The sequence below is a fragment of the Rattus norvegicus genome, chromosome 2 (genome assembly GCF_036323735.1).
Source record: "Rattus norvegicus strain BN/NHsdMcwi chromosome 2, GRCr8, whole genome shotgun sequence".
In the NCBI taxonomy this organism is placed as follows: domain Eukaryota; kingdom Metazoa; phylum Chordata; class Mammalia; order Rodentia; family Muridae; genus Rattus; species Rattus norvegicus.
Genome location: NC_086020.1, coordinates 1,121,837 through 1,147,849, shown reverse-complemented (window position 1 = coordinate 1,147,849; position 26,013 = coordinate 1,121,837). Strand labels below are relative to the sequence as shown.

The window sequence follows — 26,013 nt, the reverse complement described above, 5'->3', positions numbered from 1 at the left end:
TATGGCTCTAGTAGGGAAACACAACTTTCTCCTCACATGCTTTTTGCACACATACACACACAGGCACAGACACACGGGCACACACATGTACACGCACGGCTTCTTATGGCTATGCAGGTACCAATTCTCATTCTAATACTCTGTGAATCTTGGTCCTTCCCAGATGCTGTTGGTGTCCAGGTGCTCTGCCTTTAAAAATCATAGTATTTCAAGCACTCAGCCCTATTTCCAAGGGCTCTACATACAAGTGTGCCCTCCTGTTCTGTGATCCGTACTGAGTCTTGGTTTCCATCTCACCTGCTCTGTAGTGTAGACTCTAGAACAGACTTAGCAGTTGGCCTCTATCCTTTCTCCTCTAACCTCTTACCTTCTAGCTTAAAGACTCTTTCTGCCCAGGTTGTACCTAGAGCCTCTTGGAAGGAGGGCTGAGTGCTTGAAATACTACAATTTTTAAGACACAGGCGTGCGCCAGCAAGGAGCAGCGTGAGACATGACCAGAGTGATTGACAGATTTGGTGTGCCTCACCCTTAATAAAATGAGACAAACTACAGACAATGGAATAACATAAAATGCAAGTCAGAATTATCCTACGACTACTCTGAGTGACAACTCTGCTACCTCCCCTTTCAGCGTGGGCTTTGCCTCCCATTCAGTGTTTCCATACTTAACACTGTCTCTTAGGCTTCTTTTCCTGTCAGTATCATTGTCTTAAGGGTTGAAACATTGCATCACACATGCCCAGAGGACAACATTTGTAAACTAAAGTAGCTCAGGATCATGGTCCTAGCTCCCTCTGGATGCTTTGCTGTGCCCCTCCAAGGAGAAGAACATTTTCCTAGTCCTGGAATCTCTTCCTCCAACAGAGGTCATACATTATTCATGTTTGCAGGCCTCTTCTGAAACGTATGCATATTCAGGTAGGGAAGAGAGTAGTTCCTGGGAAGGGATTAGTCACAGGCAGGCCAGCATGTCTGTTCTGTTTTGTGATACAGTTTTTCTTTCTAGGAGACAAATTCAATCTGTGAGCATTCATAAACGACCTCAGTGTGGAGGGTAAATTAACTGTTTAGATTCCCACCAGGCGATGTGGCAAATGCCAGGATATTGATTTATGTCTCATTAGAAGGCATTTATTTTGCTCCACTCTTGCATGTTTTGTATTTTCTTACTCTTTGAAGCTTTGAAGCTGTCCACTTCCAAACTCAAGAGGTTTCCCAGCTGCAATACCCTGCTGTGGGATGGGCTGGGGCTCCAGGGTCTCTTCTTACTGATTGGTTTCAGTTTTTAAAATTACATTACTGTGTGGGAGTTGGGGATTGGAGGCAGCTGGTGGGGAGGTGTCTGGGTCGGAATCCAGTTTGTCAGAGTTTGTGCTCTCCCCCACCACGTGGATTCTGGTTATAGCTCTAAGCTCTTGTAGGTAAGTGGCTTTCCCTGCTAAGTCATTTTTTCAGCCTGGAGTTTTGTCTTCTGTGGTGTGTTTTATTTGCAACCCTAATTTCTATATGCACCAACTGAGGGCAAGAGTTGAAGCTCTGCTGGTAGAACATTGCCTTGAGGACACAAAGACCAGAGTTTTGACCTTGGTGCCACACAAACAGGGTTTAGTATCACACCTGGTATCCCAGTGTTTGGGAGGTGCAGGCAGGAGGAATAGAAGCTCAAGGTTATCATCAGCTACATGAGAGTGTGTCTCAAAAAATGAAAAGAAACCTTAGCAACTGAATATAACAAATCACAGAAGGGACGAACACTGACCTGATTGGGGAGGAGAGGGTTTATTTGGTTTACTGTCCTGGGTCACACAGTGCATTAGGGGAGCCAAGGCAGGAACTAAAGCAAGACAGGAACCTAGAAAGAGGCAGGAACTGGAGCAGAAGCCATGGAGGAACATTATTATTGGCTTGGTTCCTCTGTCTTACTCAGCCTGATTTCTTACACAACCAGAGATGGTACCCTAGGGTGGTATCACCCATAGTGAACTGCTCTTCCTCCCACCAATCATTAACCAAGAAGACGCCCCTCCCCCAGACTTGCCTTCAGGCCTGTGTGATTGAGGCAATCTCTTCTCAGGTCTGCATCAGGGTAGCAGAATCCAGCCTGTACAGCAGAGTATCATGAATACACTTGGGTACAGGTAGTGGCTAGTGGACAGTGCACAAAATGAAAGAGAGATAGAGAACTGAAGAAAACCTCAACTCTCTTCATTATTGCAGTAGAAACCTAGACTAGAATGATGAATACTTGCCCCAGTGAACAAAGATCTCGTTATATGATTCAGTGAATGTTAATAACTTTTTTTAGCCATTCCCTCTTATTCTTGATTGTTGACTTTTGAGGAAATTACATAGTCTGGAATAATTTGAGCTTTGGTATTTCGTGCAAACACAGGATTGATATCATTGGCTAGGTCCCGTTTTCCAGAGTCATTTTTTTTCTCCAGCTTTATTAAATTGGGTATTTTTTATTTACATTTCAATTGTTATTCCCTTTCCTGGTTTCTAGGCCAACATCCCCCTAACACCTTTCCCCTCCCACTCTATATGTGTGTTCCCCTCCCCATCCTCCCCCCATTACCGCCCTCCCCACAACAATCACGATCACTGGAGGTTCAGTCTTGGCAGGATGAAGGGCTTCCCCTTCCACTGGTGCCCTTACTAGGCTATTCATTGTTACCTATGCGGTTGGAGCCCAGGGCCAGTCTTTGAGTAGTGACTTAGTCACCTGAAGCTCTGGTTGGTTGGTATTGTTGTTCATATGGGGTTTCAAGCCCCTCCAAGCTCTTTCAGTCCTTTCTCTGATTCCTTCAATGGAGGTCCCATTCTCGGTTCAGTGGTTTGCTGCTGGCCTTCACCTATGCATTTGCCATATTCTGGCTGTGTCTCTCAGGAGAGATCTACATCTAGTTCCTGTCAGCCTGCACTTCTTTGTTTCATCCATCTTATCTAGTTCGGTGGGTGTATATATATGGGCCACATGTGGGGCAGGCTCTGAATGGACGTTCCTTCATTCTTCCAGAGACTTCCTAACCCGAGCTTTCTCTTAGGGTTAGGAGTCATGTTACACATGGCTGTCCTCTTCACAGCAAGTGTACCATTGACACTGAGATAGTAGGTGACTGAGCTGGCAAGAGTAGTGCCACATCCCAGCAGAAGATCTTAAGTTTCAGGATAGCTGGGACTATCTGGTGAGACTCCTCTAAGAAAAGAGATTCTTGGGAACTAACAGGGTTTCATGGTCTACTCTACAGGGAAAATGAAGATCTGTTCCCAAATACTGAGCCTCATTTTGATTAATACATTTGTATCTTACCTGTGTTGAACTTTTCCTCAAAAATTGTTTTAGACTTGGTCATTAAAAAGTACTGATAGATCTATCATCCTCTGTCATTAATATATTAGTCCATGTGAATCAGAGTACACAGAGATGTTTGGAAGACAAAGTTTCGTGTTAGCATGAAATTCTTGCCAGGGCTTTGCCAACTTTTGGCTGTATGATCTGAAGATTAGCTAACCTAATGCTCCTGTGCTTCCCACCATGGTGATAATGGACTAAATTCCTGAGAGTGTAAGCCAGCCCAATGTCAGTTTTCCTTATCAAAGTTGACTCAGTAACAGTGTCTCTTCACAGCAATAAAACTGTAAGACACCTATTCACCTACTTTTTTTTGCCCAGTGAGATTGTTCCATCTGTTTCTGGCCCCCAATTATTTATTTATTTAATTAACTTTATTTTCCTTTTTTTTTTACACCAAATAATTTCTTTCTGAGCTTTCATTTACCCAATCTAGATTTATTCCTTTCTGATCATTTTAGCACTTGTCTTTCTTTATTGAGTATTACTACCCAAATTTTTCTTAATTTTGAGTCTTCTTGATGGTCATAGTTGTGTATGTTTGCCCCCAATTGACAGCAAATTGCTGTCAATATGTATGTCAGTGTCATTTTTTTTAACCCGTGCAGTTGACAGATACATATTTGTCATTTAAGATCTCTTCATATATCACTGTGCTTGATTGCCTGGTTGTCTTCATACTGGTTTAGATGATTTCACCTTGTTTCTCTGGGTCTATGGCTAATTAATTAATTAATTAATCAATTAACATGAGTACACTGTAGCTGTCTTCAGACACATCAGGATAGGGCATCAGATCCCATTACAGATGGTTGTGAGCCACCGTGTGGTTGTTGGGAATTGAACTCAGGACCTCTTATCCACTGAGCTATCTCTCCTGCCCAGGTCCATGCCTCTTAAGGTATGTGCAATATTAGCCCTCTTTAGTCCTTACTATAGTTCCTTGTTAAATAGACATAAGGTAGAGTTACATTTTCATTACTGTATTAATTGTACTGTTGTTGTCTCTGTGATGACTGAATCTAACTATTTTATCTTTTCGTTGAGTTAAAGTTAAGTACTAATAAATCAAGATATTTGATTAACGAGAGCAGATCATACTGTTTATAATTACAAGTTTTGCTGGTAAAGTGTTATGTCAGAGTGGATTCTGGTACAGCTTTTAGTGTTAGCCTGTTGAAAATGCAAAAATTTTGTTCAACATACCTTGGCAAATTTAATTTCTTAGATTTGGTCATACATACTCTGAGAAGCTAAGAATGTTATAAACAAAATCACTGCTTTTTATATTCACTACTTAAGAAACTCCTCAATTCTCTATCGCACCTTATGTAGGAAAAAGCGAAGGAGGAAAAGAGTGCAGTGGTACTATTTTAATTCTTATATTTGGTCTGAAGTTTCTTTTATCTTTGTTTCCTTATGGTGTTTGATTTAGGACATTAAGGTCCTTTTCGGTTCTTTCACTAGTAGTGAGGGGCTGACTGTAGAAAGACCCTTGGCTTTTTTTGTTTTGAGCCCTTTAGGTCTTTTGACTGTCCTGTATAGCCTTCAGCCTGTGTATTGATGTTACACAGCCTGCAGTGTAAGCAGTTGAGATAGCTGGTCTTGCTACCTGTGTCCTGTGCCCTGTTTAGAAGTGGAGGGATGTTGGAAATCAAAGTGTGCTTGGGAAGGTTGACTTGGGAGAGAGATGCCTAGACCAGCCCATTGTTATCTGTGAGAAAGCTTTGGAAAGATACCTGCTGTGTTTTCAGTTGCTAATTTTCAGTTGTGAAGGCCTCATCTCAGGCAACCTTGACTTCCTGTCTTTTTTTTTCTCTCAGATTCAGGAAACCCCAACTATGTTGTGGCATTGGCGCCACCTTGTGTCCCAGCTCAGGGCTGGTGTGGTACCTCTGGTTGCCTAGGTTTGCTTGGGGCTTGGGAAGGGAGCATCTCAGTTAGCTCTCTGTACACCCTTTAGATTCATGCTTAATTTCCACCCTGAAGCAGCTTTAGAGTGAAGCCCTAGTTGTTAATATTCAGTGGATGGGGGTGGATTTACGTATCAGGTTACTTTGGTTCTAAACCAGACATGGCATTGTCAATTTGGTACTAAAATTTCCAACCCTAACAGCCCATGTAAAAGACACACAATCCAAATATTTTAATAATAAGTTATATGCCTAGATTGGGCATATCTAATACAATACTAACTTATTTCCCAATTCTAAGACTCCTTATTATTTCTGGTTTCTCCCAGCCACAGGATTCTGGTGCATAGTGGCTTCCTTCACTCCTCTTCCTTCATTCTTTTTCTCCTTCTACCTGCCACCCCCTCCTGAGCCTCCAGTCCCACCTTTCCTATCCACTACCCAATCATAGGCTCTAACCTTTTATTGACCTATTAAAGTGGAGAGAAGGTTCACATAGCATCACCTACGTACATGATGCTCTGCTTGTGGGGTGGGAGCAACCTCTCTTGAGGAACCAATATGAACAATAATATACAAGCAGCATCAAGCCAAACCACTACAGTTTACTCGTAAGATCTCAGTTTTTAGTACAAAATCCAATAATGTTAGTTGTTTAAACGTGTGTCTTACTATATTTCTTACACAGCTGTTTTCCAAATGTGGGTTTGTCTGGTGTTCTGTACCAGCATAGAGTATTCATCGTTAACAGTGTTTTTCTTGCCACCAATACATGAATTTTTGTTGGATATGCTTAAGAGTCATAATGGTTTTACACAGGAAAGCTAATTGTCAGAATTTTGTTTTGTTTTTGAGTCAGGGTTTTCTGTATAGCCCTGGCTGTCCTGGAACTCACTTTGTAGACCAGGCTGCCTTCAGACTTACAGAGATGTGGCTGCCCTCTGTCTCTGAATGCTAGGGTTTAAGTCCTGTGCCCAGCTTGATATTTTTCTTTGTCATTCTCTCCCTCTCTCTCTCTCTTTTTTTTTCTTTGCCCAAGTCAATGGATTTTATTTGGTCACAGGGTCACAGGCCAGGTATGGCCCCAGCCTTATTTGACCTTCTTTGGGGCTCAGGTTGTTGGTTTGGCTGAACTTCTTGTAGCAGTTGACTACACTGTGTGCAGGCATGAGTAGCACTTGTGGCAGATCATCTTGTCACAATTGTAATTCTGGACAAGGCAACAAAGGGATGACTCGATGATGCCACCGTGCAGACGCAGCACCAGGTGGAAGGTTGACTCTTTCTGGATGTTGTAGTTGGACAAGGTGTGCCCATCCTCCAAATGTTTGCCAGTGAATATCTGCCCTGCTGGTCGGTGGGATGCCTTCCTTGTCTTGGATCATTATTGATGGTGTCACTGGGCTCAATCTCAAGAGTAATGGTCTTGCCCATTAGGGTATTCATGAAGATCTGCATGTTGGCATCTGCTATTTGGCCTCCTTGTTGAAGAGAAAGAGTGGGTTGGGGCTTTTGGGTTTTTTTGTTTGTTTGTTTTGTTTTTTCTTTTTAATACTTAGATCATTTTGTTGACTTCTCGGTGTTTGTTGAGGGCTGGTATGATTTGCATTTTAAATATATTTACCTGGATCTTCACTGCTTGCTCTGTCTTAACAGGCAGGTGTACTTTGATTTGGGACTGAATAGACTTTTTTTTAATTGTTTCCAGTCTGTGTTCTTCTTTCACTGGCCTTTTATGAGTCAGTTTTTCACAGAATTGGCTGTCACAGTGCACGAAAGATTCGGCCAGAGCTTGAGACACGTAGAAATGGGTGGCAGTTTTAGGACCTGTAACATCATATTTTGGAACACCAGGGGGATTATTAGAAGTAATGTTATTATAAAGTAGTCTTATCCTAATAGTTGGGTTATAATAATCCTTATTAACAATCTCTGGTCATTGTAATTCAGTAATTTTCCTTATGAGATAATATTTACTTTCATCTCCATAAATATAATTGTCATGGGGCAGAACTAGTAACAGCTTATAATGAAAGAACAATTCCCTGTGTATATAGACTTTGGTTTTTTGTGAACTTCTTTTTGAAATATGTCGAATTATAACAGCAGTATTGTTGGTATCAGGAATTGCCTTGAGCAGCAACACTATTTGGTAACTGTTGACATGGAAACAGCCCTACTTTCCCAGTATTCCTTTGGTCCAAATCCCAACTCCACGTGGGAGTAGTTATGTCATATTCCAAATGAAAGGCAGACTTCTTCTGCCCTCATGCTCTCTCTTCTCTTCATTCTTTTCTCTTCTTTCTCTCGCCCCTTTCCCTTGTCTTGTTCTCCCATTAAATCTCACTAAGTGGAACTGTTTTAGTTTTGTGTGCTGTATTTTAATGGGTGCGGTGGGTACTTTATTACAAAGAGATTTCAATAACAACAAGTATGATAATTTAAGAGCTTGGAAATCAGACTGACTGGAAATAAATTCCAATTTGGGCACTCACCAGCTGTTGAACTTATATTACTAATATAAAGGTTGTGGGTGATAGTAATTTTTCCCTATAGTGTTGTGAGAATTAATCTAACTCCTTGTAATCCTCTTGTGTTTTATTACTTATCAACAACATTGGGTAGTAGTAGCCATTGTAATTGTTTCATTAAATAAAATTTGTAGAGTTGTGCAGAATGGAGTTTATCAAAGCTAAATAGGTGAAACTACACATAACTAAATTGTATAATAAGATTTATCGGGCTGGAGAGATGGCTCAGCGGTTAAGAGCACCCGACTGCTCTTCCAGAGGTCATGAGTTCAATTCCCAGCAACCACATGGTGGCTCACAACCATCTGTAAAGAGATCCGATGCCCTCTTCTGGTGTATCTGAAGACAGCTACAGTGTACTTATATATAATAAATAAATAAATCTTTAAAAAAAAAAAGATTTATCTTATAAAATTATAATCTTAAAGGAAGAAGGTTAGAATGTAGAATAGGAAATAATGCTATGCTATTGTTAGAAATGATTTACCATTCTATCAGAAAACTGAAGAAATGGAAATTCATCTATTAAAGTGGTGTACAGTCCATAATATATTCTACATTATGTTAACATTATTCTTAAATGTGATTTTTTAAAATTGACTAAATATGTCTTTAATGAGAAGAATTAGTTTGAGTTTGAATACTCTTTTTTTTCCATTTAGGCAATATGTCAGTATTGAGGGCACCCAGACATCAGAGCTCTGGAAGGCATGTTGATACTGTTTTCTTCTTTGTCTCCTGGGTGTAAGAAGTATAAGAGATCTTAACGATCTGTATTCTTGTTTGTTTAAAAAAATTGATACATAAGAGAGAGTGTGTATGTATGTATATGTCTGTGTGTGTGTGTCTGAAATGATAACAATATATTCTTTCAAAAGTATTTTCTTTTTTCTCAATTAAATTTATTCATTTGTTCAAATTGGCTACCCCTTATTATCACAGGTATTGAGAAATTAGAATCCTACTGCATTAGTGTATGTTGAAATATACAGAGGAGAGTGTGTTAAATTGAGGACTCTGTTATCTCATATAGGTGAGAGTTTCTGGATATTTTCTATATCTTTTTATTGCTCATTAAGGGGAATTTTCTGCTATAATGTGTCTTCAGACTTTCTCTTCTGTTCAAATAACTCTCCTCCCTTAATGTAGGTAAACATAATAACTTCTGGGTTTTGGATAATTCTGTATCATTGAGTTGAGTCAACTTGGCAGTCTGTTTTGCAAATGAAATTTCAGGTTTATGTGTGTACTACTTACTCGTATTAGAAGCATTTATTTAGCATTTTTCTTTAGTTCTTTCTGGACAAGATAGCTACATTTGCAGTTTCGTTTGAACGTCAGTTTTTCCCTTATGTGAAAATACTAGAAAATTCTAGATTCCCAACAAGACTTTAGTTGGGAAGTAACTATACCTATACCTAGGTATAGTATCTATACCTAGGTAGTTTTGACTCAGCTCTGAAAGGGATTTTTTTGAATGTAAAGGAATTGATTTTAGGCTAGGGACACTTACCTTCTGGTCTATTGTTCTTTTGTCTGACTTATGTAGTGAGGCAGGAGAGCTTGTGTGTTATATGTCTCTTTGTTCTGAGCCCCCTGCTCTCTAAATCTATTTATACCTACTTATACCAGAATTACAAAAGTCTGATTGTAGTTTTTTGTCTCATTTTCTTCTCCTACAATCTGAAACTGGTATCCGAGTTGCCTGTTTTTCATTGTAAGAAATCAAAGGCTACAGAAAACTGACTCTGCTGCTGTTAGATTGAGTCAGTTCATCAGAGCCATGTTTGTGGAGCAAGCTTTTAATCCTAGCAGGTGAACCTCTATGAATTCCCGGCCAGCCTGGTCTACATAGAACACCTTTTCATCCTGATGCTAACACCCTGCTGGAGTGGCATTATTACCAGAATAAACTGAAAGGAAAAGCAGGTGCACATAAGTTCTTTAAAGCAATAGTCCTCCCATGGATGGTCTCTGAATGTTGGTGTTGGTGTTGGTGCATTAGAAGTAAAAGTAGAATTGGAATAATTAGCTCTTTGAAGGCTTTAAGAATGCTAGCGACTGTAGAGAGAGTATCTTGTGCATTTGTATGGATATATCACCTTTCAGTTAAAAAAAAATTATGGCCTATAGGAAAGGATAGAATAGAAGGTGGGACATCCGGAAGGCAGAAAGAATTCTGGGATAGAGCCAGTTCGGAGAGACTTGCCCTGGAAAATGTGACCAGACAGACCCGTGGTTCCTGGGCACATGTAATGAGCCACATGGCGGAATGTAGATTTGAGTAAGTGGGTTAGAATTTGTCAGAGAAGAGTCTAGCTCTCTGGCCAAGGTATTTGTTAATATATTTTGAGTCACCGTCTAATTTCTGGATGCATGGGGCTGGGAGGAAGAACCAGGTCCAAACTTCCACAAGTGACAACATGAATCCAAACAAAATCTAAAGCTGAGGATTGACCACTGTATAGTTTTGATTTCTGGAACTGGAGGATGATGTTCACCTGGAACTCAATACCAAATTAGGTTGGGAGTGAAAGCATGATTTTTTCATATTAACTAGATGAGCTATTAGCAATTTGGCTTATGTCACCGTGCAGACACTGAAGTTTATGTTCTTCAGTATTTTATAGAACTTAAAATCAGACACCATGGTACCTAACCTCGGCTTTCAGGAGATGACACCAAGAGAACAGAACTTTCAAGGGAAGGCTACAGAGCAGGAAACCCCGTTCAAGGAAGGACACAACCACTATTGTAACCAGAGTCTAAATGCCTCATTTGAGTGAGTTGGTTTCTTAGAAAACATATTTCCATAACCGTCTTGGAAAATTAGTCCTTTACAATCACAAGATCTTCATTTGTTTTACTACCTTGCATTACAGTTCCAAAGAAATTGGCAAGTCTTTCCTATTGGTTTCCTTGTAGAATAAATTGTAAAACCACAAATATTAAAAGAAATCATAGTTTTAGGAACACATTAACGAGAAGATAGACATATAGCACAGTAGAAAGGATCTAGATTTTGGTTTTATCCCAGTACTTCTGTTTCCTGTTTTGTCAGATTTAAAAAAAACAATGGTTATGTTAGAAATGACCCTGTTGAGGCAAAACAGAATCTGGCCATCTGGATTTCTTTTCAGGAATTAGTCTTTCTTAGTTGCCATCATCTGCTTACACGGTGCACCGGGAAGGGTGATTGTAGACACACATTTAAAATTTATATGTGTTTCAGTTTTTCAAGTTTTCTAGGGCTCTTATTAGCTGTTAAATGTTTTCAGAAAATTTTGAGATTAGTGATTTGTGTCAGTAGATCTTGGGATAACTTCTTGAGCTTGTTGAGTCTTTGTTTCATTGCTTGTGTTCAGTTTCTTCAGCATACTTGTGTACCATGTTGCTTTTTCTTTCTGAATTTCCTTCTTTGTATTATTAAATAGATAAAAATTTAAGTTCTAGAAAGCAAGGGATGTGTAACTGAAGGAAGTACACAGTACGTGTCCCATGCTGAACACTAAGAAAATACTTAGTGATCATCTGTCAAAATGAGGGAAAAAAAACTGTTGTGCATGTTTGGTGGTGTTTCTAAGTTCCTTTGTTGCTCAGTCTGGTGGGTAGACGCCAAGTCAGCTGCTTGTTTTAGTAGTCTCCATCTAGATTTTGACCTGGGAAGGTGCTTGTTCTTTGAAAATTGCAGGAAACTAATCGTCTTTTGTCTTGCTTTCCATCACTGGCTGGCCAAGCATGGTTTTGCAGCAGAATATTTTCTTTGCTTACTTAATTAGCTGCATCTTATTAACCACTGGATTTTTAAAATAGTTGACATCCTTTTATAATTCATATCTTTTTCATTTCTTTTGGATGGGCCATCAGAAGTCAAATATTAGAGGAAATGTTTAAGTTCCACAAAATGAAATATTCCTTTCCTTTAAAAAAGTGGTCATAATACCTTGATACTATATTCTTGTTTTAACTTTATGACATTCATTTTTGTATCTTAAGGTCTTTGACCCATTTGGAGCCTGTAAAAGTATTTGCTAGATATAGAAGGACTAGATTGTCTTTTACTAAATTTACAACCAAACCTGTGCCTAAAACTCCTTTTCCAATGCCTTTCTTCTACTTTTTTCCAATATCACATTCTCTGAGTCATTATTAGACATTGCACAAAAATTAAATGTACTAAGAGTCATTTTAGAAGTTAGTATCTTTGACTTCTACACATTAGCTCTATAAAAATTAGGTCTAATATTGAGTTGTATTGTCAGATGAAGCATCTTTCGTGTTTTTTGGAAACTGGATTTCTTGTTCCTTATATTAAGAAATTAGGTCAATGTAACCAGAGCATTTGATCCATCTGTGACTTCCTTTGTGTGCTGTTTCCTGAATCATCTCTTTGATGATTCAGTTTAGAGCTATTTAATCTCTGCACATGTTTGGGGCCTTTTACAAACCCTTCCTGGATTCCCAGGATGCCGATGTTTTCTGCACTGTTAGCAACTTTACTTTTCATTCTACAAGAGCAACAATTTAAATTCTATTAGTCACAGACTGAGTCTCAGTGATTACTCTTTCAAAATTTTGTGTCCTGGTCTCTGATTTCTCCAACTATTCCTCCACATTCTTTCTCCATGTGCTTGTCTAGTTTGCCCTCCAGAGAGGACTGTGTATCCTTGTATTTTCACGAATCTCACATAGAGTAGCTCACTCTGCTTGTGGAGAGACCCATGCACTCTGCTGCACTGTGGAGCAGGTCAGCTAGCCCAGTGAAGAGGAACACTCTGGTGTTGCCTCTAAGGCCATGGCAGTGGGGATGCATGGCCCACACTCAGTAGTCAAAGATGAACTATGCATTATTTCCAAGTGAGAGTCTTATTTTAAAAGTCTTTAAAATATAACGGTTATGTAATAACTTCCTTTTAAAGCTTAATTCATGGTTGTAACTTTGGAATATAATATATCATGGCTGTTGTCTTTGCTTAGTGGCATTTTCTGTTGGTTTGTTATTGATGACCCTTAAATTCTTGCAGATTAAATAGTGGACTGTTGTGAAAACACTGGATGATCTGCTCAGTTTGTCTTGAGTTTGTAAGAATGTGACACGTACTTACATTTTACCAGAAGCCATAGCTATGGGTGCTAGGATCTGAAAATATCTGTATGGGCTGGGTATTAGGTAAAGATGTTGATGGTTATTGGTCAGATAAGGAAAAGTTATTGGTGGGGTTGGCATGGTGCTTCTTGTATTTAAATGCTCCCTACATACTGGCTCCCAAGATCTGGAAGCCCTGAGGAGCAGATCCTCAAGTACCCCAAGTGATGCTTTGTAAACTTTGCTTCTTAGTTTAACTCATCAAAAGTGGATAGAGTCTGTGATTAGGCAATAGAAGAAGAAAGTGGGACTTGAGGATGGAGTGGAGGGTCTCAAGACAGAGGAGAAGGGGGAACAAGAGAGGAGACCAAGGGAGGAGGAAGCCACCATGTGAGGAGATGGACCCTGAGCATATGGCCTGGAAAAAACAGCAAGTAACAAGGGACATTATGGCATGGAAATAGGTTAGTATAGCTGTAAACCTGCCCAATTAGGCTTATGACTTGTAAATAAAGTACCTGGATTGTGTGTCTTTTATTTGGACTAGTTAGAGTGTTTAATTCCTTTTTTAATTGGTGCCTTTGACCATGATATTAAGTCTCATGCTCTACTGAAATGAAGTTAGATATTGTACTGTGCATTTCTGGTGGTGCAATAACTTTGCTGTTTTTCATAGAGCAGTGAGGTGTTTCAATATGTGTGAAAAAGAGGCAGTGAGTAGTTTTTTAACCTCTGTGCTACTGCAGTGTACACAGAATAGCTTTGTTTGGAATTAGCAAAAGTGATAGATTTGGGTCTTGCTTTACTAACAGTGTTGTTTGTAGCAGAAAAAGTTCTATAAAAGCACACATCATGCTTAACCTAATAGTATTATCGACAGCAATTACCAATTTCTTTAATATACTCATCCATTATTAATGGACTTCTTTATGGTTCAGGTGCCGGGCACATTTATACATCTGGGTGAGATTGCAAATTTGGTTTGGATATTACAAATGCTGGTAAGCTGTTTTTCTATCGAAACTGGAATTATGTTCTGTAAAGCAGTTACTACTGACAAAAATTGAGCTCAGGTTTTTTAGTTGAAGGTGCACTTGTTTCATGACAAGTAGAAAATAATGCTGTTAGACTGTTTTTACCTGTGCGTAAAAGAAAAACTTTAATGTTTAAGATAAAGTGTCATTATAGTATATAAAAATGTTTACATAATGTGCATATATTTGTGTGTGTGTGTGTGTGTGTGTGTGTGTGTGTGTGTGCGTGCGCGCGCACGCATGTGGGTATGGATGTAGTGTATAGATGAGATTATCAAGCTACACTGACTTAGTTTCTGGATATGGGAAACAGGAAACCAAACTTCCTAAAAATGATTAGTAAGTTTTTTTTTAATCAAATGGCTGGCAGAAACTTGAAATTTCTTTAACATATTAGTTGTAAGTTCTATAGAAAGTTCTTTTAGGAAAGAAAAAATAAGCATTCCAAGAAACTTCTTTTCTGTTTTTCCTGTTATAGTGAGCTGCATAGTTCTCCTAAGCAAGGAGATGGTCTTCATCCTCCTTACCACTTCCACCCTTGCCTACCCCAGGGACTTTCTGACAAGGTAAACAGAATGGTTTACATTTATTAAAACATGATACTGTGAGTTTATAGTGACGCGTTTTTGTCTGAACACTGCTGAAAAATAAAAAATCAATTTTACTAGTTTTTGTACTAAGTATGGCCATTCGTGCAGGTGTTTGGAACCTAAATATTTGCACCTGAAAATAATAGAAACCATATTTCCTTAATAACATTTATGGAAAATATATTTTAACATAATGATTAAATCTTATTTTAATGCAGACCTAATATCAGATTCATCAGTGAGTAAGAATCCCAATTCTACGCAAAGAAATTGAATTGATTCTGTTTTTTTCTAGAGATGAAATTGCTTCTTGTGGCTATGAAGGTAGGTATGGAGAAGCTAAGTGAGTTCTATTTCTTAATGGATAGTTGATTTTTTTTATATTTTTAGAAAGATTAAGCCTAGCAAGTCAGTTCTACAATTTCCACTTATGAAATATATATTACAAAGGAAATATTTTAGTCTGAGTCCTTCATCTATACTACCATGTAAAGAATTTTAAATAACATAATAGTCCCTAGTGGACCTCCGGTGAAAACCATAATAATAATAATAATAATAATAATAATAATAATAATAGTAATAGTAATAGTAATAGGCATTGTCATGTTTAGCTTCCTTGAGGTATAAAATGATAAGAAATTGAAAGCTATATTTTTCTTTTTCTTTTTCTTTTTCTTTTTTTATTTGAATGGCATTGGCGAGGCATTATTCGTCAGTCTTTACAAATAAGAAAAACTCGCCTCACAACTGTTCATAACTGCCCTTCTGGGCAGTCTGTCTCTTCACGGACACAGTCACATATATTCAAGAAAACACACAGAAAATTAAGCTGAAACTCGATTTCCTTTTAAATTAAAAGTAAACGATTTTCTACTATTGCTGATGACCAATGTTGGCATCTGTGTGGTGGGTAAAATGAGGCAGGCAGCCGTTGGGAGTCAGTGCTTAAAGCTCTTGATTGGGGGGATCCAGACACCTATGGGGATGCTGCCACAGGCAGCCAGCGACTAGAGATGTTACTCAACAGACAGTTTTCTGAGGGAGCAAAGCTTAAGTTACTGGGGGTTGGCACTCTCTATGATCAGCGAAAAACCTATGAACTCTTAACTCCTTGGGGTCAGTGAGAAAGACCAGGGAAGAGAGAAAATTCACACACACACACACACACACACACACACAGAGTTGATGGTAGAAGGAACAGTGTTCCAGCTCATCATACACAAGCCTTAACAGATACACATAGTTGATGGATGCCCTAACCCTTGTGCTTTATTCTTTGTTCCATCACTTATATGTCCCAGCCAAATCTTTCAAGCAGCATTAAATTGCAATGTAATTGTTTTAGTTTTCTTCTAGACAAAGACAGGAGTAATTATTTCATTATTTATCCTTAAAAAGTATTCTTAAAAGACTCACAAATCTAACCACTTATATAAAAATCAGTCATATCTACTTTAAATCCTCAGAATGAGTATCTACTCAAGAGCAATTCTTAATAAATCTCATCAGGAAGCTGAGGGCAAAAATGTGTATAAGAAATCAATTGTTAGTGCCAGAGATGTTGGCCAGTGAGTGATTTGAGGCACCTTAGAATTTTCCCATAATTTTTAGATTATGAGGAACATGCTGGCAGTGAACAGATCAGAACTTGATAACAGCATAACAGCATCAAGTCCTCAGGACACAGTCTTTGGAGCTGTCACACTGAGTAACATCCACACGACTGTGGTAATCGGGGTGGGGGAGGGGGGCGTGGGGGGGGAGGGTGCATACTACATCCTATCTCCATTTTAAACTTGATAAATAATTTATTTTATTTACATGAAAAATGCATGAAGCTTGGGATTTGCTTCTCAATAACTTAAGAGGTTTCTTATTTGTTTGTAGTTCTCTGTGGTGATGTGAATGTTAAGAAAGAACCCGGAAGCCACTGAGTACTAACAGAGTATTATTTATTCTTCTGCTCTTAGCAAGAGGGCAAGAAACACCTGTAGCTGTTTCTTAAGCAGGAATATGTTCAGTGAATTTCTTTAGTGTTTTACAGTTTTCATGGCACACATTCCTTTGTCATATTTATTTCAAGTATTTTGTTGTTGTTTTGTTTTGTTTTAGTTTCTTGAGAATAGTATTGTCCCCTTGCTTTCTGTGTTTGTCTTTTGTATATTAAAAAGGATACTGATTCCTGTGCTTTAACTCTGTGTTTTTCAACTTTTATCCATATTTATCAGCCCTAGGAGTTTTTTTTTATGATTTAGTTTTTATGTATAGAATCTTAAAACCTGAAAATAAACATATATTGATTTCTTCCCTTCTCATTTGTATTTGCTTCATTACCTTGATTTGTTTAATTGCTTGACACTGTAAGAAGTATGTTGAGATGTGAGAAAAGTGAACATCCTAGTCTTGGTCCTGATTCCAACACAAGTACTTTGAATTATTCTCTCTTTTGGATGACTTTAGCTGTATATTGCCTTCATCAAGTTGAGATAAATCCCTTGTATCCCTATTCTCTGCAGGACTTTCCTCACAAATGGAGGCTGTATTTTATCAAAGGTCTTTTATGTATGCCATAGGGTGGTACTTGTACTTATGTGGTAGATTATGTTAATTCTCATGTATTGACGCTTTCCTCCATCTCTGGGATGAAGTTGCCTTAAACCTAATGAGAAATCTGTTTGTGTTACTGCATTTGGTTTACACGTATTTTATTAATGCCTTGTGCACCTACGGTCATCAGAGATGATGGTGTATGATTTTCTTTTCCGGTTCTTTGGTTTCAGCATCAGGATTAGACTCCCAGTAAACGTTTTCTACCTGTTTTTGGAATATCTTACCTTTTCTGCTTTGAGAATGTGGTGGCCGCCATTTTCATACTTTTCTTCCCCTACCTTTATATCAGCTCAAATAGGATTTAGGAACTAATATTGACTTATTGTCAATACAGATTACAATACTGTTCACACTCAAATGGTATACTTCTTGCTTCTGAAGCATGTATGATCTTGGTTCCATTAATATAGGCGGAAATATTTTCAGAACAAAATCTGCTTCCTAAATGTCATAGTTTAGGGCTCACCTGCTTTGTTTTGCAACATACCCTGTTTTTGCTTTTTGTTTGTTTGTTTGTTTGTTTAGTTTTGTTTTTTGAAAAACTGCTTTTATTTGTTGTAGCACAAAACTGCTATTTAGCCTATTAATTTAAAATTAATATTTTGTAATTACATCCTTGATTTATATGAAAACAAGTCACTATACCATTTATTTCACTTCTTAGTGTGTTTTTGTTGAATTTCACCAGGTCCATTAATGAACATAAGAGGAAGGACCATGGAAAGGAGTATATCTCTTACATATTCACAGAAGATTATGCTAAGCAGGAATACTGCATATAAGACCTAAATTTCATTGGAAGAACCTGACTGAGGAAGTGAAAAGGAAAGGATGGGAAATAGGAAAACATTTGAAAATAAGGCTGTTGACAGGCTGGAGAGGAAGGAGGAGATTGAAAATTTAAATTGTGCTACCTGAAACAATGTATTTTCATGGATACAAATATGTCTTTGCCTATTTAAAAAAGTACTAGTTACTATGAGGTAGGATTTATCCATGTCAGTTATGGTACAATATGCTTTAGGAATTTAATTCCTGGGGACTTAAATTGAAAGTTAGTGGTATGGTTATTTAAAAACTCATTAAAAACAATTTAAAGAGATAATTTCACACTGTAATTGTGTACTTTTCTCCATTTCCATTGCTTATAGAGATACGTATTACTTCTTACCATCTTTTAAATGATGTTTAGTTACTTACAATAGTTTTTCTTTATGTGAGCATAGTTATAAATACATATGATAATATAAAATAATACAAAGAATAATGTATTCTACCTTACTTATCTGTTTGTAAATACTCATTTGTGTTTGTGTGTGTGTGTGAATATATGTGTGTGTGTGTATGTGTGTGTATGTATATATGTGTATATATGTGTATATATATGTATATATATGTATATGTATGTGTATATATGTATACTAGATAAGATCGATGATGTTATAAAATGCATCTTGAAAGGAACCGGATATAGATCTCTCCTGAAAGACACATCCAGAGCATGTCCAATACAGAAGTCAATGCTATCAGCAAACCACTGATCTGAGAGCAACACCCTTGGAGGGAATTAGATGAAATATTGAAACAGTTGAAGGAGGATGCAACCCAATCAAAACAACAATGCCAACCAAACAGAGCTTCCAGGGCCTAAACCAGTTCCGAAAGACTATACATGGAATAATTCAGGACTCCAACCGCATATATAGCAGAGAATAGACTTGTTGGGGCACCAGGGGAAGGGGAAGCCCCTGGTCTTGCCAAGGTTTGACCACCAGTGCAGGGGAATATGGGGGGGATAAACTGGATGTATAGGGGGAATACCTGTATAGGGGAGGGGGATGGGAGGGAATGGCGGCTTATATACAGGAAATTGGGAAGGGGAATAATGTTTGAAATGTAAGTAAAGAAATATATCTAATAAAAAATTTTAAAAATTAAAATATAGGAACCAAGAAGATATCAATGCCAGTTCTAGCTATAATGTTTAGGTCCTGATATGGAGAAGGGGAGTTAACAAAAGTGAAGACACTGACCACCTTTTGATTTTCAGGCAAGTGGCCACAAATAACTTGAGCCTTCTATATTTATACAATGACAATTGTGCTTACCCAAGCAGTGATATCATTGCTTACATTATTAAAAGAAATCATAATATCCACATTACAAAAGCTCTATCTTTACACAAATCCCCCAATAGTTCCCCTTCCTCCTTCTCCCATTCCTTGAATCAGTCACCACCTAAACTTATTTTGCATTAAAAAGCACAATTTCAGCAAGACAAAAGAGATGTCTGGCCAGGCTTGTCCTGTAAACATGAAGACATACCAGTCTGGTAGCAAACATGGTTACATAGTTATGCATGGTGAGAGGCCTAATTAAACATTTGTTGGTAAATTATAACTATTTATTTCCTATCATAATTCCCTTTTAATTGCAGACAGACAAGTTCATTTTACAAAGCACATCTTCTGGACATCTTTCTACTATATAGATCTTTGTAAGATGTAATCATTCTAAGAGCCATTTTCAAGTCTCTATCAATCCCACATAATCTGTGCATTTTCCATGTCTCTACTGATCAGATATAGCTTCTTAAAAACAGTTTTGTAAGCAGGACCAACCTCTCTCTACAACTGACACAGACTTGCTCAGTGTGACTGGGTACTTCTCTAAAGATATGATTATAAGTCTCAAATTCCCAGGATTTATGGTAACATCTGGAGGATTGATAGATACAAAAAGAGGTGGCAAACATTTTATCCCTTGAAAGAGTTTTCAGAAAAATGTAGAATCATCCACAGTGTAAGTCAGTGTGACTCCAGATGGCCTTGTCCATGACTGATGAAGTGATACAATTTTGATAATGACTATATGCAGTACAATGAAGAAATGGAGAGCTTGTAGGGAATGCAAACTTGGTACTAAATATAAAGGCCACCAAATTTACCTTGTCCACTGAGAAGTGGTTTCCATGGAATTGCCACAGTAGAATCCTGTCACTGAAGCACTCATATGCTATTCCTTGCAGCAGCTACATGGCCACTGCCAGAAAGAGGTAGCAACTCTGCTAAATTATTTCTGATACATGCATGAGGATCTGAGTGCAGTCTCCAGAGAACATGTAAAAAGTCATGGGACTGTGTTCCAAGCTAATCATCCTGGTGCCTGTGAAATGGAGAAGAAAGAAACCCTGTGGCTTGACAGAGCCCCAGTCTAGCTATATTGGTAATTCCATGGTCAGCTTGAGACCATGTCAGAAAATCAATACAGTAGAGAGTGACTAAGAATGATATCCATTGACCTTTGACCTCCTTATTCACACCTGTGGACATGCACCTGCAGACATATGTACCCCCACATAAACATGTACATACAAAGTACTGCGACCTTATAAGCAGACTCAAGCCTCTTTAGAAAGTTTCATGTCATTTTTAACCCTGCAACATCTCTCATACAGCACACTGTTCCTTATTGTTTGCACTTTATCTTTTTTTAGTTTTAGATATATTATGCCCATTGTCTATCATAATGAATTTCATCTTTAAAAATAACCTCAGAATCATTATATTCATTCAGCCTCCTTGTCTTTAGGCAACAGAAATCATTTTTTTTAATTTATTTTTACAGGAGACTGGAGAGATGACAGAGAAGGTAAGAACATGTACTACTTTTGAAGAAGACCCATGTTAGATTCAAAGAACAAGATGACTCATAATCACTGGTAATTTCAGTTTCAGGGACCTAATACTCTTCCTTTTCTAGTCTCTGCAGGCAACCCTAGACATGCAAATACTCACACACAATTTAATAAAGACACAGCCCCCACATACACATGTTTACAATTTAATTTATTTTCTGGCCTTATTTTTTTTTTTTTACTAGGACAAAGAGGGTAAAATTATACAATCTACTTCAAATTTCTGAAGGGGAACATTTTGCCTTCTCGATAGGAGACAAACCCCTCCAGATTTAGAGGCATCTAAATCCAAGTTGACACAAGTGTCCGTCATATACATTAATGTGCCTTTTGCATTGTCTTTTACTTTTCCATAATGGGTATTGCTTACAATTGTGTTGCTGCAGATTTGGTTTTACCACAGGCTTCTATGATGCTCTGAGCTGCTTTGATTTTAATTTCTGCTCCTCTCTCTATTAGCTTCTCACCCTACATTGTTATTCTATCTTATCATTCATTTTATAACATCCATGCTCCAAAAATTTGAAGAAGATAACAATGGCTGCTTAAAGTGTACTTCTTTTCCTTATAGTCACTCTATTGAAAAACATAGACTTTTGCCTTTAATTGTTGTTTTGTTTCTTTGACACAAGCTTTTTCCTTGAGTATAATAATATTGTTTTACTCTTTTAAATTTATCCTTTCCAAGTAAGACAATAGAAAACTTGTGGGGGTGCTTTGTAAATGAATATGAGGATGATCCCTCTTGTCTATATTTTGATGTCTTCTACATTTGAAAAATGAGTGCTGATTCAGCAACTAAATCCTACACAGGCAACCACTGTGGAGAGTCCAGTGGAAGTATTCCAGGACTCCTGATGGATGTCAGCTCCCCTTGGACTCATACACTTGACATTTTTAACTAATATATTACCCTAAACCCAGGTTTTGGGGTATTTTTTCTCATCCTCTACTTCATATCTCAGAAAGAATGAAGAATATCATATTGGAACAAGGTCACTTGATTCTATTTCACGATGTGACTAAGAAACCTGGAATCTCCTAGTAGTATTCATGGTTTGGTTATAAAGGAGAACATTTTGTTTTATTTCTCTAGTTACATATAGTACATTTCAGTGTAGATGCCTATTCCTCCACCATGCAAGGAAAGGTCCCTATAAATCTAAGTGATACAAATACAAGTGCTATTGTCTGGTCACCCTGGTTACACAATACAACTGTGGAAAAGTCTCTGGAATCTACATGCCCCATATTTAAGTTTTTTGATTCATCAATCTGAGTAATACATGTTCATGAGTCTGAACTTATAGTATCCAGGAGTTGTTTAGCTTATATCTGCAAGACCACGTTGCTTTCATATGAACTATATATGTATTCTTCTTTTAATTCTCAATATTATGTTCTGTTGCTGTGTAATACTATGCAGAAATTCCATGTATGTAATTTTTTTCTTGCTTCAGAAAGGGGTGAAACGGAACACACATATGTATAGGGATACTTTCTCTAAGTCTGAGTATGTATCAGCTTTACAGAATTCTTACCATATCTCATGTCAACCTATTTCCTTACTTTAATTTATGCATATATTTTAAGTCCTATATTTATAGAATTCTAATTTTCTGATTCTTTTAGTTGAGTATTTGCTTGTTTCTGCATGTGATTGCACACATGTGGATGATGGAGTCCAATTTATGGCATTCATTTCCTCCTTCCATTGTGTATGTCCCAAGGACCAAACCAAGGTTAACTGCCCTGGCAACAAATATCTTTACCTACTGAGCTATTTCACTCTTCCTAGTATGTTCATATTTTATTGTTGCATGCCGAATTGCTACTCCATGCCAAAAAAGGAATGTTTTCATGCTGGTGTGTGCTACAATCTAAAACATTTCTTTAGATTAAGACATTGTCCTCTTTAATACCCTATTATGATACATACAATATCTGTGGGCATGCAGAAACACATATACACACATAATTTCACTGACATACACTGTCGGTGCCCAATGCCAGCACCGACACGGTACCGATAATCGGGTGAAAACCTGCGGGATTAAAGAAACACACACACACACAGGTTATTATTAGCCATTCTTTTGTAAAATTTTTAATGATATCACTACAATACATAAGCTTAGAGATATACACCCACAAACTCTCACCTACAAACTATATAAGAAGGTTTTTTATCAACGTGATATAAAACTAGAGATAACTTGGAAGAAGAAATCTTAACTGAGAAAAAACTCTTCATAAGATTGTCCAATGAAAAAGCCTGTGGGCACTTTCTTGATCAATAATTTTGTTGGAGGGCCCAGCTCACTGTAGGTTGTCCCACTCCTGGGCTTATTGTTCTAGCTTTTATAAAAACACAGGCTGAGCAAGCCATAAATATATACCAATAAACAATCTTCTTCCCATGTCTCTCTAACATTTCCTGCCTGCTTAATCACTGGGATATCTTCCCACCCTACCTGATGCAACTAGGATTTGTTTTAGTGATTTTGTGTTTTGGACTGATGGCTGCTAATGGGAACATAAAATAAGACTCAAGTTGAATCTTTCAACCTTCTAGAAAATGTGTACAGTAATTTTATTCTAATACCCTCATCTTTGAGACAGAGGACATCATATATGACAGGTCAGAAAGTTTCTGCCATAAATATAGGCATCCTGAAAGGTTAATTCTTTACAACCAATAGGTCCAGGTAAGAACTAGGTAGATAAATATTAGCAAAATGATTGTACATTGTAAGGTTAGTTTCTATAAGGAAGTAGCCATGTTTGAAAGTGTCATATAATTGAGGGCTTGATAAAGTAGTAATTCAAAGAAAAAAGTGACAGAATGTATCACAGATAAAATATGCCCAATTCACATGAGAACAGCTTAGGAATCAGAGAATTCACAAGAGTAGAGAAAGAGAGAAAAAAATAGACAAAAGAAAGAGAGAAGTAGAGCAAGAAAGAGAAGTTGTGCTGCGTGGCATGTGTTTACGGAAGCTTTCTGGACATGATTTTACAGATTCAGGTTCTGAGAGAACAAACTATTCACTGGGGAAAACAGAAAAAGCTGGAGAATTAGAAGGATCCAGAAGATTGTAACACATTGTCCAAGTTAATGTGAGTCCAAGCAGAACAACTCATGAAGATGCCAAGAGAAACCATATTGAATCAGTCAGCTTGGAAGGTTGGATTACATGGAGGCTAGAAGGTCCTAGTATTAGGTCTATAAATAGTTGAACAGAGGGAAAAAATACTCTGGCCTCAGCCTAAAGGACGTATTTGCATAGCTTGGCTAAGACTCTTATCTCATCACTTTATCTAAGAAAATTAAAGTGACATTCACTTAGAAAGAATACAGACAGAGACGGAGACAGACAGACAGACAGACACACATACACAGAGACACACAAACACACAAACATACAAACATAGAGCGGTGTGGGGAGAGAGGGAAGAAGAGAGGGAGGGAAGAAGGGAGAATGCTTGCAGTCAACCATTGAGCTGAGAACAAGGTTCCAAAAAGTGGAGTTAGAGAAAGAACTGAAGTAGTTGAAGGGGTTTGCCACCCCATAAGAAGAACAATATCAACCAACCAAACCCCTGCCCTCGATCTTCCATGGACTAAACAACCATCCAAAGAATACACAAGGATGAGCCTATGGCTCCATCTGCATATGAAGCAGAGGATATCCTTTTCAGGCACCAATGGGAGCAAATGCCCAAGGCTTGATGCCCCAGTGTAGGGAACTGTCAGAATGGGCAGGTTGGAAGGAGTGAGTGGGTGAGTGAGGAACTGCCCTCAGAACAGGAGGCATGAGGGGACATAATAGCCAGTTTCTAGAGGGCAAATCAGGAAAATCATATTTAAAATGTGAATTAAAAAATCCCCTCCCCCAATGAAAGGAAAAGTAAGAGAAATGGAGAAAGAAAAAGAAAAACAAATGGGGGTACATAACTAAACAGATACCAACTGGTGATGCGGCGGTGTTATTCCCAAGATAGTCAAGCAGCTTCTGGGAAACCAAAGTCTTTGGGTTCCCGGGGGGAGTATGGTTGCAAAGCTGAAACTTAACGGAATTGTCTGAAGGGCATGACCAGGAGTGGAGCCTGCAGCTTAATTTCACTCAACACAGGAATCCTAACCAGGCCTGGACACAGACAGGATTGACAGATTGATAGCTCTTTCTCGATTCTGTGGGTGGTGGTGCATGGCCATTCTTAGATGGTGGAGCGATATGTCTGGTTAATTCCGATAACGAACTAGACTCTGGCATGCTAACTAGTTACGCAACCCCCTGAGAGGTCGGTGTCCCCCAACTTCTTAGAGGGACAAGTGGCATTCAGCCACCGGAGGTTGAGCAATAACAGGTCTGTGATGCCCTTAGATGTCCGGGGCTGCATTAGCGCCACACTGATTGGCTCAGTGTGTGCCTACCCTACAAAGGCAGGCGCGGGTAACCCATTGAACCTCATTTGTGATGGACATCGGGGATTGCAATTATTCTCCATGAACGAGGAATTCCCAGTAAGTGCCGGTCATAAGCCCTGCCCTTTGTACACACCACCCTTCCCTACTACAGATTGAATGGTTTATTGAGGCCTGATCAGCCCATGGCCCTGTCGGAGGGCTGAGAAGAAGGTCGAACTTGACTATCTAGAGGAAGTAAAAATCATAACAAGGTTTCTGTAGGTGAACCGGTGGAAGGATCATTAATGGAGAAGGCCGAGGGGGTGTCTGGTCCTTTCTCGGGCCTGTGTAAGTCCCTCCTCTCACCAGGAGACGCGTCCCCGGGTCCCGGTCGTATTCGTGGCATGTGCCGTGGCCGCCGGCCAAGTGAGCATTTTGGGAAAGCCGGGGGTCGTTAAGGAGAGGTGCGGGGAGGGTGTCAGGTGTGGTCCGTCGAGGGACCTCCTCAATTCTCTCTCTCTCCCTTGCTCTTCTGCCTATGTCCTTGCCTCCGTGCACCCGCCTCTGACTCCACCACTGCTGCCTCCTCAGCCGGCACCTCCCTTGCCTGCTGGCCAGCCAAGGCCCTCGGCATACCGAGGTCATTCTGCCTCTTTCTGAACCGGCTCGTGATCTCATCTCGTGTGCACGGGGGGGGGGGTGTGGGGGGCGCAGTACACGGTGGCCGGGACCCGCTCCCTCTCCTCACTGCACCTGCCGCACCTCTGCCACAGCTCTCCCGCT

General features: G+C 38.8%; 1 long non-coding RNA gene and 1 pseudogene across 2 annotated transcripts in view; one reads left to right on the top strand and one right to left on the bottom strand.

Annotated features, from left to right (window-relative positions):
- The window catches only part of LOC134485553 (uncharacterized), a 135,674-nt gene that overhangs the window by 68,578 nt on the left and 41,083 nt on the right, over window positions 1–26,013 (top strand). Inside the window, exons 5-10 of one of the 2 annotated variants that reach the window (XR_010063671.1) lie at window positions 13,824–13,886; window positions 14,398–14,485; window positions 14,805–14,833; window positions 16,124–16,240; window positions 17,811–18,884; window positions 19,068–19,486. This is a non-coding gene — a long non-coding RNA (uncharacterized LOC134485553). Of the gene's footprint in view, window positions 1–13,823; window positions 13,887–14,397; window positions 14,486–14,804; window positions 14,834–16,123; window positions 16,241–17,810; window positions 18,885–19,067; window positions 19,487–26,013 lie in introns of those variants that run through there. The other variant, XR_010063670.1, reaches the window with a different exon arrangement.
- On the bottom strand, window positions 6,279–7,053 carry LOC134485548 (ubiquitin-like; annotated as a pseudogene).